Raw genomic sequence first — 16597 nt, forward strand, 5'->3', positions numbered from 1 at the left:
AAAAAAAAAAAAAAAAAAAAAAAACACGGAGTTTCACCATATTGATTAGCCTGGTCTTGAACTGACAACCTCAGGTGATCCACCTGCCTTGACCTCCAAAGTGCTTGGATTACAGGCATGAGCCACCACACCCGGCCCGTCCCAGCACTTTGGGAGGCCAAGGCAAATGGATCACTTGAGGCCAGGAGTTCAAGGCCAGCCTGGCCAACATGGAGAGATTCCATCTCTACTAAAACTACAAAAATTAGCTGGGTGTGGTGGCAGGTGCCTCTAGTCGCAGCTACCCTGGAAGCTGAAACACGAGAATCTCTTGAATCTGGGAGGCAGAGGTTCCAGTGAGCAGAGATCAGGTCACTGTACTTCAGCCTGGGCAACAGAGCAAGATCCTGTCTCAAAAAAATAAACAAAAAAGCACAGATAACCAGCTCTCCCAGAGGGCTGTAATTCTGGTGGGAAGTCAGATATGAATATCTGATAAGATAATGCATAATCACCAAGTAAAATAAGAAGTTGACTACAGGAACTTGGTAACATGAAAAGAAACTGATCTAGTGTGGAAGGGAGAAGGGTAGCCCACCCTAGGCTTCCTGAGAGCTACAGAAAGTAGGATTTGGCCAGGCACAGTGGCTCAAGCCTATAATCCCAGCCCTTTGGGAGGCTGAGGCAGGTGGATCACCTGAGGTCAGGGGTTCGAGACCACACTGGCCAACAGGGTGAAACCCCATCTCCACTAAAATACAAAAATTAGCTGGGCGGGTGGTATATACCTGTAGTCCTAGCCACTCAAGAGGCTGAGGCAGGAGAATCATTGAACTTGGGAGGTGGAGGTTGTAGTGAATAGAGATCATGCCACTGTACTCCAGCCTGGGTGACAGAGTGAGACTCCATCTCAAAAAGAAAAGAAAAGAAAGAAAAAAGGAAGTAGGATTTAATTCCCAAAAGAGGGGAGGAAACAGTATGCAGAGTGGTGGGATCAGACTGTGCAAAGGTCCTGCGGCAGGAGGGAGCCTGTCTTATTGAAGGACCTGAAGAGGCTAGTGGGATTGGAGGCCAGTGGGTGGGATTGTAAGACTGTAGGTCTCAGTGAGGAGTTTGGCATGATTCTAGCAGCACTGGAAAGATACAAATGTGTACGTGCAATAAAGGCTGATTGACATTTGCCTCAGAATGACACAGATCCCTAGAGTCACTGGCCCAAAGCAATTCTCCGAGCTTTTGCACTTGCTGTGCCCTCTGCCTGAAATGCTCTGTTTCCAGATTTTTCTGAGGCTGATTTGTTCTCATCATTTAGGTCTTGACCCAAACGACCCATCCTAAAGGAGCTCCCTCTACATGCACTGTTGCTCTCTATCACTTGATCTTGTTTTATTATTTTAACAGCACTTTCACAAGCTAAAACAAAATTGTTCATTTCTTTGCTTGTTTACTGTTACTGTTTCCACTTGCTAGAAAAAAATGATCAGTATAGGCAGGAATTTTGCCTTAATGATTACCACATTCTAAGTAATTGAAAATGATTACCAATTCTATCAGCATTGTGCTAGCCCACAGTAGGGCCTCAATAAATAACGAATGAACAAATGAATGAATTACTGAATACACACCAAGATAAAAGGGCCAGCATTTACCCCAAACATATACGTATAAGTATATGGCTATTTATGAGCAAGTGCATGAGTACACATGGTGACTCAGGGACCTCTCTCACCTACAAGGACCACCTCTCAAGGGGCCTCTTAGGCAACCCAGAGGCTGTACAGTTCATTGCACTGGCCTAGCTAATCAACATCCACCTCCTCTGGCTGGATGAGGACATAACACAAGCAGACACGTCTCAGGTCAGCCGTTGGTTAATCAAAGATGAGGGTAGAATTTAAAGTGCCCTATGGAGGGCCAGTGGAAAGAGATTGAGCCCTGTGGCCTGGACACAGTAAAACCCCTTACAGATTCCATCTATTTCCCATCTCTCATTTCCCATCTCCTCCTGGAACCCCAGCCCATCTTCCACCGCTCCCCATTTCCCACTCTATTGGAAGTGGCTGAATCAGGCATTGTGTGGGAGGCAGAACAAAGAGATTAGAATTTAGTGGGGTTTTACAGGGTTTGGGAATTTTTTGTTTTTTTTTTTTTTTTTTGAAACAGAGTTTCACTCATGTTACCCAGGCTGGAGTGCAATGGCGCGATCTCGGCTCACCGCAACCTCCGCCTCCTGGGTTCAGGCAATTCTCCTGCCTCAGCCTCCTGAGTAGCTGGGATTACAGGCACGCGCCACCATGCCCAGCTAATTTTTTGTATTTTTAGTAGAGACGGGGTTTCACCATGTTGACCAGGATGGTCTCGATCTCTTGACCTCGTGATCCACCCGCCTTGGCCTCCCAAAGTGCTGGGATTACAGGCTTGAGCCACCGCGCCCGGCCCTAAGGGTTTGGGAATTTGACTAGTTGGGCAACATTTTAAACAAGGATTTATTGTCTAAGTGAGCACCTACTAAGTGGAAAGCATGGCTAGGGCCTGCCAGATTCATACATAATAGCTGAGTTAGGGGAGATTGTGAAAAATGATTTAGTGGGAAACCTTAAAGGTGGAATCCCGGTGTTCCCAAGGTACATGTTAGAGTGGGACACAGTTAATTCCCAGTTGGGGAGCTCTGGGATAGCTTATCAGAGTATCATTCTAAATAACTACCACTTTAAAGAGCACTTACTGTGTGGGTACGTTTTACATGTGGCCTTTCTTATTTAATTTTCACTCTAAGCCTGTGTATGTATGATTGCTATTATTATCCCATTTACAGATGGGGAGACTAAGGCTCAGGGAGGGTTAAGTGAGTTGCTCAAATTTTCCACAGCTGTTAAGTGGCAGAGTAGATTTTCAAGCTCAAGAGGAGACTCCAGAGTCCCTGCTCTGGGACCTCACCATGACGATGGTCATAACTGTGCCTTGTAGCAAAGGTAGGATTTAGGTGGGAAGATAGGAGAAGTCTGTTCTAGAAAGAGGACGCAGTTTGAGAAAAAGCCGACAGGCAATGGTGCCTGTGTGCGTGTGCATGTGTGTGTGTGTGTGTGATGGAGTTTTGCTCTGTCACCCAGGCTGGAGTGCAGTGGCACAATCTTGGCATCCCAGGTTCAAGCGATTCTCCCCACTCAGCTTCCCATGTAGCCAGGATTACAGGCACTGCCACCACGCCCAGCTAATTTTTCTGTATTTTTAGTAGAGACAGAGTTTTACCATGTTGACCAAGCTGGTCTCCAACTTTTCCTGGATCCACCTGCCTCCACCTCCAAAAGTGCTGGGATTATGGGTGTGAACCACCACACCCAGCCCAGATGTTTTTTTAATCTCTGATAGCCTGAGGTCCTAGGAGATTTTAAACAACAACAACAAAAACAAACCAACAAATAAAAAACTATTGCTGACTTTTTCCTCTATCTGGTCTTTAGGATATTAGCCCCGGGATGGATTCCTTGCCCTGGGTGTGTCTTTTTCTAGTTCCCAAACAGAACTTTATCCAAGGGTGGATGGTAATGGGGTGACAGTGCAGTATTTTTGATGAATTGGTCTTCTCCCTACCCTGGCTGGGGATGGGGGCCACTTGGGGACACTTTCCAGGCCCAGCTGGTCCTCTGCCCATCTGCATCCCTGCCTCCTGACTCATTTCAATCCATCCAATAGAGTCTTAGCATGCAAATTTAATGAATAGGCAAAGAAATGATTGGCTCATTTTCCCTGATGTAATAATGCCACTATTCAAGTAACTCCCATGAACCCTACCCCCACCCCAATTCAGGGCATTTGATCATGTTCTGGCAAGAATCCCCAATTCCTCTATTTTCCCTTTTTTTCCCCCATTCTGAGTTAGCGAATCACTTCAAAATGCTCGACTCATCTCTCCAGGAATGGCATGTCTGGAGGACCAGGAAGCCACCCTTGGGCCTGAACCACTGCCGTTTTTCTGGGAGGCCCCTTATGCCTCTGTTGACCATGGGTAGCATCAAATCCAGGATAACAGAACCCATTTAGTAAGACATTTTGCAAGAATCCATGTCCAAAGGCTTCCTGAAACCAAACCCCAGCATATCGGCTGTTCCTTTCAGCCCCTAATTTAGTAATTCTATTGAGAAAAAGAGATTGTGGGTTTTTTTATTTGGTGTGATTTATTCTTTATCATATAAATAATAATAATTTACACAAAGCTCGTCCCCAAACAGAAGAGAATCTGTACATAAAAATAAACAAAAATTAAACTGAGCTGGGCCTGGTGCCCAGAAAACCAGCCAATTCCAAACACAACCAGGGGGAAAAAATTCTCCAGGTCCTGGGAGCTCTGGGGCCTTGGCTGGAATTCTGGGTGGAGACTCTGGTCCGGGAAGCCACTGCCCTCCTTCCTCTAGATCCTGTGACGGATGATGGCACCTCTGGCAGCCAGCACTAATGGAGAGCCAACCAGCAATCTCATTGGGTTGGGAGGTGGGTGGGATTTGGGCTCAAAGAAAAAATCACTTTTAAAACTTCTGGGCAGTGCTGCTTGCTGCTGGCTTCCAGGGGCTGCAAGAGATACTGTGGCTGGGGAGATGGGGTGTTGGCCACCACCCAAAGTGGGTGAAAGCTGCCTATGGCTCCATCTTTCTCCTGTAGTTCCTTAGAGGCATGAATTGGACAGAGCATCCACTGGTCTTCTGTTCCCTTGGAGCTCTAGCCCCCTCTCTGGAGGCTCATTATTTCTTATAAATATTGAAAGACGACAAGCAATCTTCTTGGCCATTGATTAATTTCCCTCAGCAGGCGCTCTTTGGCTGTTTGAAACTTCTCCTTCACCACCTCCATCTTATTTCAGAAAAATCTCTAAGAAGGAGACTGCCTTCCACATTCTGATTTTGTACCTTTATTTACAAAAGGAGGGAGTATATGTGGCTTAAACTGTTATTTGGCTTGACTGTAAGCCCTAACTTCCCATCCCAAGGCAGGGGTTAGATCTGCGTTGGTCTGTAGGTACACGGTCATTTGCAATTAGGGACTTTATAAATGGTGAAGTTGGTGGTGATAGTGAGCATGATAAAGCTAAGATGGTGATGGAGAAGATAAAGGACAGGGATTGTGAGCCTGCCCATGTGTCTGGGGGGATTATCTGGCTTAGCCTGAAATGAGAAATAAGAAATAGTGAGAGTGGTGGTGAAAGCTAAGGACAGGAGAAGAGGAAAGTGAAGGTAAATGTGTGCAGATGCAGGTGAAGCTTCCAGAGGAGAGAGGTAGCACAGCCCAGTGGTTAGGAGTCTAGATTCTGAGGCCAGACATTCTGGTTTCACATTCTAGCTTGGCCACATACTAGCTTAGGGAAGTTTTTAACCTCTCTGAGCCTCAGCCTTCCCAGGCGTAAAATGGGAATCATAGTAGTACCTGCCTCAGAGCGAGGCTGGGAACACAGAGCAAGTGCCTGGCCAATGCGAAGCGCTGTGTGAGCGTGTGCAGCCTCAGGTGTAGGTGGGGTTAGTTATAGCCAGAGGAAAGGCCACAGAGCACAGCAAGCAGTTCTGGGAGGATTCAGGAGACCTCGGTCAGGCCCCATCACAGTCCTGTGTGACTTTCCCCATCTGGGCCTCAGGTGCCTTATGAAAGGAGAATTGAAGTAAATAATATTCAGGCCTCAAAAAGTCCCCTTGGGCAGCAAAGCTCTGGACGCATGACTGATAATGGTCCTGTGGGAACATCCAGGCCCAGATAAGACTCTACAAGTCTATAGGTCCAGGTGTAGGTTCAGCAGGCATGCTTGTTGTGTTAGGGGTCAAACCCAGGGGGTTGCTGAGCTGGTTGAAACAGCCTCCTTTTAGGGGTAATAGATGAGAGGTGAGTTCTTGCCTAGGAGAGGAGGTTCCAGCTGTCCCTCTCACCAAGGAGATTGCTGGGCTCCAAAGTGCAGCCCTGATGGGGCCGAGCCACCGATGATGGCTGTACTGTGACTGTAGCCATGTTGGCATCTGCTACCAAGTTTGGGTTCATGAGGAGTTTCACTACCAGAACCAGCCTTTTCCAGTTCTTCCCCTTGTTTGCATTCTTGAGTTTTTTCCTACCCTCTAGGGTTGAAGGACAGGAGGGATAGAAAGGGCACTCATGCCCTGTGCCTAATTAAATCTTTATAGACCCTTCCTTCTCTTGGCCTTGTCTAAGGATGTCAGAGCCCTCTAAAGTCCCCACACCAACAGGAGGAAATCAGAGGCTGCAGGGGAGGAATTGATCACAGGATGTTTTCCCTTTATTCTGCCTTAGAGGAAACCCAGCTTCAGGTTCATTGCTCCCTGAAAGTCAGGGGTGAGGAAGGAGTTTGGCCTTCAGTACCCAGGGGCCTTCATCAGTCCCTCACCTATTTTCCTGACAAGGCTCAGCCACTCTTCCACCTGAAGGAGGGAAAAGAGCCCTGCCAGGTCCTGAATTCCAGTCCTGGGAACACTCAACATCATGGTCTCTGGTCCCAGCCTGAATTTCATCTAAGAGTGGAAGCCTGCCTCTTAGATGAAATTCTAAGCCTGCCTGTGGTGTCTGCCCCCTGGGCTAATACTTGGTTGGCTTAGGTCCCAATCAACCTAGGCACAGGGGATCATGGGCCATGTGTGTGCATTTGGTTGGTGCTTAGAAGATATAATACAAATATTAGCAATCCACTTGAACTCTTGCTCTGTCAGGCTTTGCGCTAGATGTTCCACATGCATCATTTTACTGCATCCTCATTTCAGAGTAGAAAATAGGCTCAGAGAAGTCAGGTCATTTATTCAAGGTCATGCAGTTCGAAAGCATCAGAGTCTAGATTGTGGACCTCTCTGATTCCAAAGGCTATGCTCTTATTCACTGACCTTTGCACCATCTACCTGGATGAACGTGAAGTCACCTGCCTGACACTCAGTTACTAACTGTCCTCAGTTTGCCACACTGAGGACAGTGTGGTGGGCCAAGAGGGGCCATCCTCAGGCCTCAGATCCACCTGCCACCCATGATCTCCTGTCTACCTAAGACTGTCCAGTGAGCCTCCGAGAAAAGCAGATCCCAGAGCTATCCCAACAGCTTAAGGAGGCGGCCAAGTCTTTGCTGAGCCTGCAAACCCCCATCTATAGGCCCCCCAAAGAGCTCATTTTGAGAACTCCCACAATACCTCTTCCCAGCCCCTGTTCCCTCCATCAAAGTGATCCTCCAACCCTGCTTTCCATTTCCTCTCCTACCTCCAAAGCATTCCCTGCAGCACCCCCAGGTTCCCTTCGTCCTGAAGCCCAGACCTGTAGAGTTAGACTGGTCCAGCCTGCAAATCTCCCAGTTGGGCTTCTTTTTGGGGTCACAGCTTCGGAAGCATCTCTGCATCTTGCCTGTACTTTGATAAATCATGTGAAAACCTGAGTCTCTTCGCTGCTCTTCTGGAACCCCCTCCTCCCTGCAACTTCTCCCTGCTCACCAGCTGCACAATGCAGTCAGAGGGAAGGGGGTGGACTGGCAGAAACCAGCGTGTTTCTGAGGCTGGAAAACAGAACTGTAGGAAATTAACAGGCTGAGAAATGTCTGCTCGGCTCGTGTTTGTTTTGCACTGTCAATCGTTCTCTCTGCAGCTCTCTCCTCCTGCCCCTGCCCCTCTCCCTCCCCCGCTGCTCAGCGTGGACGCCTGGGGCTTGGTGGCTGTGTGTCTGGGCCTTGCAGGAAGGTGCATCCTGGTGTGTGTGTGAGGGTGTGTGCGTGTGTGTGTTTCTCTGTGTGTGTTTGGGGATGGCAGACCTGCCCCTCCTTCAGAGGCAGCTTAGCCAGAAACGCCAGCGGCAGAGACAATTGTGCGGGTGGGGATGCTGAGCACAGAGCCGGCAGAGCCCGCGGGCAGGCAGAGAAGCACCACACAAGAAATTGATTCCATTAAAAAGTAATCTTAAATTTAATAAAAGTTATGATTTTATTATAGCCACAGAACCTACAGGCAAGAGGGAAGGGGGATGGATTCTAGTGATGGATAAACAGAAAGAAAAAAACAAGAGGGGGAGGGGAGGAGAGAGAGATGCTTAGGTTTGGATGGATGAGAGGATGGAAAGACCTGGGGGTGGGGAACGAAGACCATTTTCTCTCCCTCAGATGGAAGAAAAAAGCCTGTGGCTGGATTCCAAAGAGGAAGCAAGAGTGAGGAGTGAGAGAGGAGATGCAAGGAGCTCTTGGGAGATGGAACTGTTGGAGGGGGCTGGGACATGGAGGCAGGCCTGGGAGAGGCGGATGTGCAGGAGGGATGGTCTGGAGTCCTGTGAAGGCAGGCAAAGAACGCAAAGCACCCATTTAGCATTCAGACAGGCAGTCCTGGGTTTCGACCCCAGGTCAACCTCTTCCTAGCAGTGTAACCCTCTCAGGCCGTCAGCTTTTTCGTTTGCCAGATGGAGCCATGGAGATAGTGCCTATCTCACAAGGTGGTCGTGAGGATGAGTGAAATCGGGCAGGTGCATCTCCTGGATGCCCAGGAAAGGACAGTTCCCTTGCTGACCGCCCCCAGGTGGAGGTCATTGCGTCAACACTGCCCCCTCCTGTTTGTTTGCAAGCGCTGGCCAATCCTACTCCTTCTATTCTTTTTGCAATGGCGGGAACTGAGTGGCCTTCATCTCCAGTGTCAATCTGGAGGCTGGTTCTTCTGGGTAATCTCATACTTTGTCGTTTGCCCACCTCTCTAGAGCATAAAGAGGGTATGGGCAAGGCACTCTAGAGCCCACTTCCACTATGAGCTAGGGGACACATTCCTTTGCCTAATCTGCCCTCCCCCGCCCTGCCTTTTCTCTCCCCCTCAGCCTAGAATCACGTGTAAGTTCCGAGCTGAAACTCTCCTGACCCCTGAGAAGTGTCCTTTGGGCGAGACTGCACAGATCCAACCCCTTGGCCACCAAATGGAGCCATGGAGATAGTGCCTACCTCTGTGGTTCTGCTGGGCATAGCATTTGGCTTTCAGGCAAGTCTCTTGTTCTTCCTTCCATGGAGCCTGGCCCTGTCTCTAGGCTGGCTGGGAGGGAGCTGGGACCTGCAGGGTCAGCACCAGAACTGGTGAGTGGGGCCTGGGCAGGATGCCAGGACATCACTGTAAGATGCTAAGTGAGGCCACAGCCAGAAGATCCCAGCTACCCCAGAATCCAGGAACTGAGAACCAGGAAAACTCGTCATAGCAACAGGAGTCTCCTGGGGAAGCAAGAAATCATTCTGGGGATAACACAGCCAGTTCTGCTCAGTCATTTCATCTGGGCTGCTTTTAGCAAAGTACCTCCACCTGAATTCACTCTTGCCCCTTGGCATGTTAAAGTCACCTGCTGGCTGGAGACATTGAGGAAGACAGGACTGTTGTTATTAGCGTCTTCATTTTACTGATGAAGAAACCGAGGTCAGAAAGAGCAAGCTACTGTCCCCAGGCCACACAGCTTGTAATATATGGAGCTGAAACTGAGAGCAAGCGTTTAGACTCTGGATAAAGGCGCCACAGCCTACCCTACCGAGCATCACTCATCATGGCTACATCTACCGGAGGCCTTGTCACCACTGCTGTCACCATGCTGCCTTAACTCCCCCCTCTTTTGCCAATATCACTACCTGGAGCCTCATCACAGTGGCTGCTGGGCTCACACATACATCCTCTTCCAGGAAGCGCAGCCCAGTCTGGGATTCTCATGTCCTGTGTAGTTTCCAGAAGAAAGAACTATAGCCCTGAAGGTGGGGCAGGGTGACCTAGAGGCAGTGGAGCACAGTGACCCGCAGCTAAGAGCCTGTTGGCATTGCTGAGGGTCTAACTGGGACTATGGATACAATCTGGCCACTACCCCCAAAGGATTTCCAGACCTCTCCCCATGAACCAAGACAGGGAGATGGACAGGCCACTTCCTGGGTGGGGGCCTCCAGTGGGGCACCCTTTCACTCCAAGACATGCTGCCTCCCCAAGACATGCAGCCTTTCCAGGATAGAAATCCCACTCTGCTGCCCAACCTCAGTCTGTCTGATGTCTATTTTTTGGTTCTATTCTCTGCGAAGAGAATAGACACTCCCTGTGTAAAATCCAGACACCCTCCTCTTCTTGAGAAGGATTCTCTTCCTCCTCCTCTGCAGAGACTAAGGCATGGATGGCAGTGTCTGGGGTTAAGGGATCATTTAGGGAGAGGTCCTCCAGCGAGGTCTGATCTCTATCAGCGCCCTAGGCTGTGTTCTTTTTTTTTTTTTTTGAGACAGAGTTTCACTCTTGTTACCCAGGCTGGAGGCAATGGCACCACAACCTCCACCTCCTGGGTTCAGGCAATTCTCCTGCCTCAGCCTCCTGAGTAGCTGGGATTACAGGCACGTACCACCATGCCCAGCTAATGTTTTGTATTTTTAGTAGAGACGGAGTTTCACCATGTTGACCAGGATGGTCTCGATCTTCTTGACCTTGTGATCCACCCGCCTTGGCCTCCCAAAGTGCTGGGATTACAGGGGCTGTATTCTTAAAAGCAGATCCTTATTTTACTTGAAATGATCCCTACCTCTTAGAGTTGCCTTTAGAGGTGACCTTCAGAAGGAGCCACCTTAGAGTCCTGACACCTGTGTGACATTCATTAATAAATCACCTTCCCCAGCCACTTCCCAGAGCTTGTCTTCCATGTTGGATGCAGAAAAGGGTTCAGTCAGGGAAGGGGAACTAACTTGGGCCAAGAGCCTACTGCATACCAGACCCTTGCTAGAGGCTTGACCTACAAGATGCCACTTGATCCTTGCAACAGCTTTGTGAGGCAGCTCTATTATCTCCACTGGGCAGTTAAGAAAACAGAAAATCGGGGCCTGGCGTGGTGGCTCACGCCTGTAATCCAAGCACTTTGGAGGCTAAGGTGGGCAGATCACCTGAAGTCAGGAGTTCAAGACCAGCCTGACCAACATGGTGAAACCCCATCTTTAAAAAAAAAAAAAAAAAGAAACAGAAAATTGGCCAGGCATGGTGGCTCACACCTGTAATCCCAGTGCTTTGGGAGGCCAAGGTGGGTGGATCACCTGAGGTACAGAGTTTGAGACCAGCCTGGCCAACATGGTAAAACCCAGTCTCTACTAAAAATAAAAAATTAGCCAGGTGTGGTGGCACATGCCTGTAGTCCTAGAGACTCAGGAGGCTGAGGCAGGAGAATCACTTGAACCTGGGATGCGGAGGTTGCAGTGATCCAAGATTGTGCCACTGCACTCCAGCCTGGCATGCGCACATACACACACACACACACACACACACACACACACACACACACACACACAGAGAGAGAGAAAAAACAGAAAATCAGAGAGGTTAAGTGACTTAACCAAGGTCACACAGGAAAAAGGTGGCAAAACTGGGATTTGAACCCAAATACTTCTGAATGGAAAGTCCATGCTCTTTCTAACCTATGTGCCTTTCATCACTGGTTCAGCCTTAAGGATGGAGGGCTCCTTCACAGAAAAAAGTTCTCCACTCCAACTTGGCAGTATTTTTCAAAATGAAAAATTCATACATATTTTGAGCCAGCAAACTCTTTTCTAGGAATAAATCCTCAAGAAACACTCATACATGTGCACAAAATGTATTAGATGTTCTTGTTTGCAAAGCAAAATATCAGAAACAAACTAAATGTCCATCAGTAAGGGATTGGATAAAAAAACTGAATGACTACGTAGCTGTAAGAGGAGGAGCGCTGGGTGCAGTGACTCTTGCCTATAATCCCAACTATTTGGGAGACTGAGGCGGGGGTGGATCACCTGAGGTCAGGAGTTCAAGATCATCCTGGGCAGCGTGGGGAACCCCTATCTCTACTAAATACACAAAATTAGCCAGGCATGGTGTAATCCCAGCTACTCAGGAGGCTGAGGCAGGAGAATCGCTTGAACCTGGGAGGTGGAAGTTGCAGGGAGCCGAGATTTAACCAGGGCACTCCAGCCTGGGTGACAGAGCAAGACTCTGTCTCAAAAAAAAAAGAAAGAAAGGAGGAGCTAGCTATACCTTAACTTTACTGGCATAGAGAGCTCTCTATATCTAGGAGGGAAATAACAATATCTTAAATATTGAATATATTTACGTATATTTTATGTGTGCAAATATATTACATATACATATTTTGTTTATGTAGTTGGTTGGTTTGTTTTGTTGCAGTTTGTTTTTTTTTTTAACTTTTTTTCTGTCTTATTCCATCCACAACCAGTGGAAGGTGTTTTAGTTTTTTTTTTTTTTTTTTTTTGGGAGGCGAAGTTTTGCTCTTGTTGCCCAGGCTGAAGTGCAATGGCACGATCTCAGCTCACTGTAACCTCTGCCTCCCAGGCTCAAGTGATTCTCCTGCCTCAGCCTCCTGAGTAGCGGGGATTACAAGAGCCCGCCACCACATCCGGCTAATTTTTTATATTTTTAGTAGAGACGGGGTTTCACCATGTTGACCACAGCTGGTCTCGAATTTCTCACCTCAGGTGATCCACCCACCTTGGGCTCCCAAAGTGCTGGGATTACAGGCATGAGCCACCACCCCTGGACTGTAGTTGTTTTGTATTGCTTTGTTTGTTCATTTGGTTTTTTTGTTTGTTTTTTATTTTTTTGAGATGGAGTCTTGCTCCATCCCCCAGGCTGAAGTGTAGTGGCGGCGAGATCTTGGCTCACTGCAACCTCCACCTCCCAGGTTCAAGTTATTCTCCTGCCTCAGCCTCCTGAGTAGTTGGGATTATAGGTATGTACCACCACACCTGGCTAATTTTTGTATGTTTAGTAGAGAAGGGATTTCACCATGTTGGTCAGGCTGGTCTTGACCTCCTGACCTTGTGATCCACCCACCTCGGCCTCCCAAAGTGCTGGTATTACAGGCGTGAATCATAGCACCTGGCTGGAGTACAGTGGCGCAATCTCAGCTCACTGCAACCTCTGCCTCCCAGGTTCAAAGGATTCTCCTGCCTCAACCTCTTGAGTAGCTGGGATTACAGGCATGCGCCACCACAGCCAGTTAATTTTGCATTTTTAGTAGAAACGAGGTTTCTCCATGTTGGTCAGGCTGGTCACAAACTCCGGACCTCAGGTGATCCACCCACCTCTGCCTCCCAAACTGCTAGGATTACAGGCATGAGCCACAACACCCAGCCTGTAGTTGGTTTTTTAAAGCATTGATTGTTTCCCAGTGAAGCGGAAGTAGGGAAACGGTGGGGAAGGGTAAAAAAGCAACTCCTAGGCACCAGGAACAGACCCTCCACCCTCTCTGTCTTTCATCAGAGCCCTGTCCTCCCTCTTACCCCTAAGGACTCTCAGTGCAGACATCACAGTGCCTAGGACAAGGGAAGGGAGTTTCTTATCAGTGCTGGGCATGACTTCCTCCCACCAGCCCCATCCCCACCTGGAACCTCTTGTAAGCAGCTGTGGACTAGGCCCACGGTAGATGGTCCTCAGGAGATTGTTTCATCAGCTTATAATCAATGGGCCTTAAACACATCTTGCCACTAAAAGGTGAGGGTAAAAGCTGGGCTGCATCTCATGATGTGGTGGAGCTGTGAAACACTGACTGTGTGCACGTCAAACTTGGCTTAGTTCCTCCTTCTGGCTCTCTTGTTTATCACTAAGTTTTGTATACAGTAAATCAGATGAAATCTGGGGACATCTGATAAGGAAGGGGTTGGGTCGGGGAGAGATGTCTAGCATGTGACAAGCAGGGATTGGTTGAATATTTTTATTCATCTTTAAAGATCAGTCTTGGCCAGGCACGGTGGCTCTCGCCTATAATCCCAGCACTTTGGGAGCCCAAGGCAGGTGAATCACCTGAGGTCAGGAGTTATGGATGAGCCTGACCAACAGGCGAAACCCTGTCTCTACTAAAAATGCAAAAATTAGCTGGGCATGGTGGCATGGCACGTGCCTATGATCCCAGCTACTCGGGAGGCTGAGGCAGGAGAATCGCTTGAACCCAGCCTGGGCAACAGAACCAAGACGCTGTCTCAAAAATAAAAAATAAGGCCGGGCGCGGTGGCTCACGCCTGTAATCCCAGCACTTTGGGAGGCCGAGGCGGGTGGATCACCAGGTCAAGAGATCGAGACCATCCTGGTCAACATGGTGAAACTCTGTCTCTACTAAAAATACAAAAAATTAGCCAGGCATGGTGGTGCGTGCCTGTAATCCCAGCTACTCAGGAGGCTGAGGCAGGAGAATTGCCTGAACCCAGGAGGTGGAGGTTGCGGTGAGCCGAGATCGCGCCATTGCACTCCAGCCTGGGTAACATGAGTGAAACTCCGTCTCAAAAAAATAAATAAAATAAAATAAATAAAGATCAGTCTTTTTTTTTTTTTTTTTTTTTTTTTTTTGAGATGTAATTTCACTCTTGTCCAGGCTGGAGTGCAATGGCACAATCTCGGCTCACTGCAACCTCTGCCTCCTGGGTTCAAGTGATTCTCCTGCCACAGCCTCCTGAGTAGCTGGGATTACAGGCGTCCACCACCACGACTGGCTGATTTTTTGTATTTTTAGTAGAGATGGGGTTTCACCAGGTTGGCCAGGCTGATCTCGAAGTCGACCTCAGGTGATCTGCCTGCCTTGGCCTCCGAAAGCAGTGGGATTACAGGCATGAGCCACCATGCTCGGCCTAAAGATCAGCCTTGGCTGGGTGCTATGCCTCACACCTGCAATTCCAGCACTTTGGGAGGCTGAGGTAGGAGGACTGCTTGAGCCCAGGAGTTCAAGACCAGCCTGGGCAACAGGGAGACCTCATCTCTAGAGTTAAAAAAGAAATTGGCCGGGCATGGTGCCTCATGCCTGCAATCCCAGCACTTTGGGAGGCTGAGGCAGGCAGATCACTTGAGGTCAGTAGTTGGAGACCAGCCTGGCCAACATGGTGAACCCCCATATCAACTAGAAATACAAAAATCAGCCAGATGTGACTGGGTGTGGTGGCCCACACCTGTAATCCCAGCACTTTGGGAGGATGAGGTGGGCAGATCACTTGAGGTCAGGAGTTCCAGTCCAGCCTGGCCAAGATGGTGAAACCCCATCTCTACAAAAAATATGAAATTAGCATGGCATGGTGGCATGCACCTGTAATCGCAGCTACTCGGCAGGTTGAGGCAGGAGAACTGCTTGAACCCAGGAGGCAGGGGTTGTAGTCAGCCAAGATCATGATGCTGAACTCCAGTGTGGGCGACAGAGTCAGACTCTGTCAAAGAAAAGGAAGGAGAAGGAGGGAAGGAAGGAAAGGAAGGAAGGAAGGAAGGAAGGAAGGGAGGGAGGGAGGGAGGGAGGGAGGGAGGGAGGGAGGGAGGGAGGAAGGAAGGAAAAAATTGGACTTGGAGCAAGGATTACATGATGAGTCGTTAGTAGGAACATTGGTTGCAACTGGTTGCTGACTGTTCAGATAAACTCCAATGACCTTGTCTTCCTTCCCACCCAGGTAGACCCACACCCTGTGCAGACTGGAAGCTCAGAGAGACTACTGTCATCATACAGACAGATAGCCTATGTAGCAATAAAAAAGCTTTCATGAAACCTTAGATTGGCCCATCTGGAAAATCATCTTTGGCTGTGTGTTCTTTCCAATAAGTTCTGCTATCCCTGCTTCACTGTTGAATGTGAGTTCAGTGACCCTAAAGGACTATCCCACCCACCCCACCCCCATGCACACCTGCTTTCCCATCAGACTCAGTCCTCATCCCTGCAGTTGTGTCTCTCTCTGGGTTGTCTTTCTTTCCTTCCATTTTTCTCTCCTTTTTTTTTTTTTGAGACTGAGTCTCACTCTGCCCAGGCTGGAGGGCAGTGGTGTGATATCAGCTCACTGCAGCCTCTGCCTCCTGAGTTCAAGCAATTTTTCTGCCTTGTCCTCCTGAGTAGCTGGTACTACAAACATGCGCCACCATACCCAGCTAATTTTTTTTTTTTTTAAAGACAGGGTTTCACCATGTTGGCCAGGCTAGTCATGAACTCCTGACCTCAGGTGATCCACCCACCTTGGCCGCACAAACTGCTGGGATTACAGGCATGAGCCACTGCACCTGGCCTCTCTCCCTCTGTTTCTCTAAGTAGACTTAGAGTCTCTTGGATGTAAATGACAGAAATACAACTCAAACTGGCTTCAGCTTTTTTGCTCACATAACTAAAAAGCACAGGAATAGACTTCAAGCATAGCTGAATCCAGGTGCTCAGACATTGTCACTTGGATCTGTCTCACTTCAACTTTTGGGTCTCTCTCCATTGTGTTAGCTTTACTCTCTGATAGCCACTTTCCAAGTGGTTTAAGAAGCTCCAGTCTTAGGCCAGGCGTGGTGGCTCATGCCTGTAATCCCAGCACTTTGGGAGGCCAAGGTGGGTGGCTCATGAAGTCAGGAGATTGAGACCATCCTGGCCAACCTGGTGAAACCCCATCTCTTAAAAAAAAAAATTAAAATAAAAGTAAAAAAAATAAAAAAGAAGCTCCAGTCTCACACTGACTAGTGTGGCAAACAACACAGAAAGAAAACACCCATCTTTCAATAGTTCAGCAAAAGATCCACTGCTAATGTTACTGGATTAACTTTTTGTGAGTCACAGTGTCCTGGAGATGAAAGGCACAGATTGACCAGGTCCAGTTATGTGCCCACCCTGGGATGCTGGGGTAAGATCAGGTTAGGTCACAGAGATGGGGA

At 48.5% G+C, this 16597-nt stretch overlaps 2 long non-coding RNA genes across 2 annotated transcripts; one reads left to right on the forward strand and one right to left on the reverse strand.

Annotated features, from left to right (window-relative positions):
• Positions 1-4144: 4144 nt before the first annotated feature.
• On the reverse strand, positions 4145-10804 carry LOC116566251. Its single transcript, XR_004275821.1, has 2 exons — positions 10442-10804; positions 4145-10180 (listed from the first exon to the last, which is right to left on the reverse strand). It is a non-coding gene; the product is annotated as an uncharacterized LOC116566251 (long non-coding RNA).
• On the forward strand, positions 5090-16262 carry LOC116566202. Its single transcript, XR_004275803.1, has 3 exons — positions 5090-5157; positions 9694-9703; positions 16233-16262. It is a non-coding gene; the product is annotated as an uncharacterized LOC116566202 (long non-coding RNA).
• Positions 16263-16597: the final 335 nt, after the last annotated feature.

Source organism: Sapajus apella, unplaced genomic scaffold (genome assembly GCF_009761245.1).
Source record: "Sapajus apella isolate SASKATOON/1434 unplaced genomic scaffold, GSC_monkey_1.0 scaffold1, whole genome shotgun sequence".
Classification (NCBI taxonomy): Eukaryota; Metazoa; Chordata; class Mammalia; order Primates; family Cebidae; genus Sapajus; species Sapajus apella.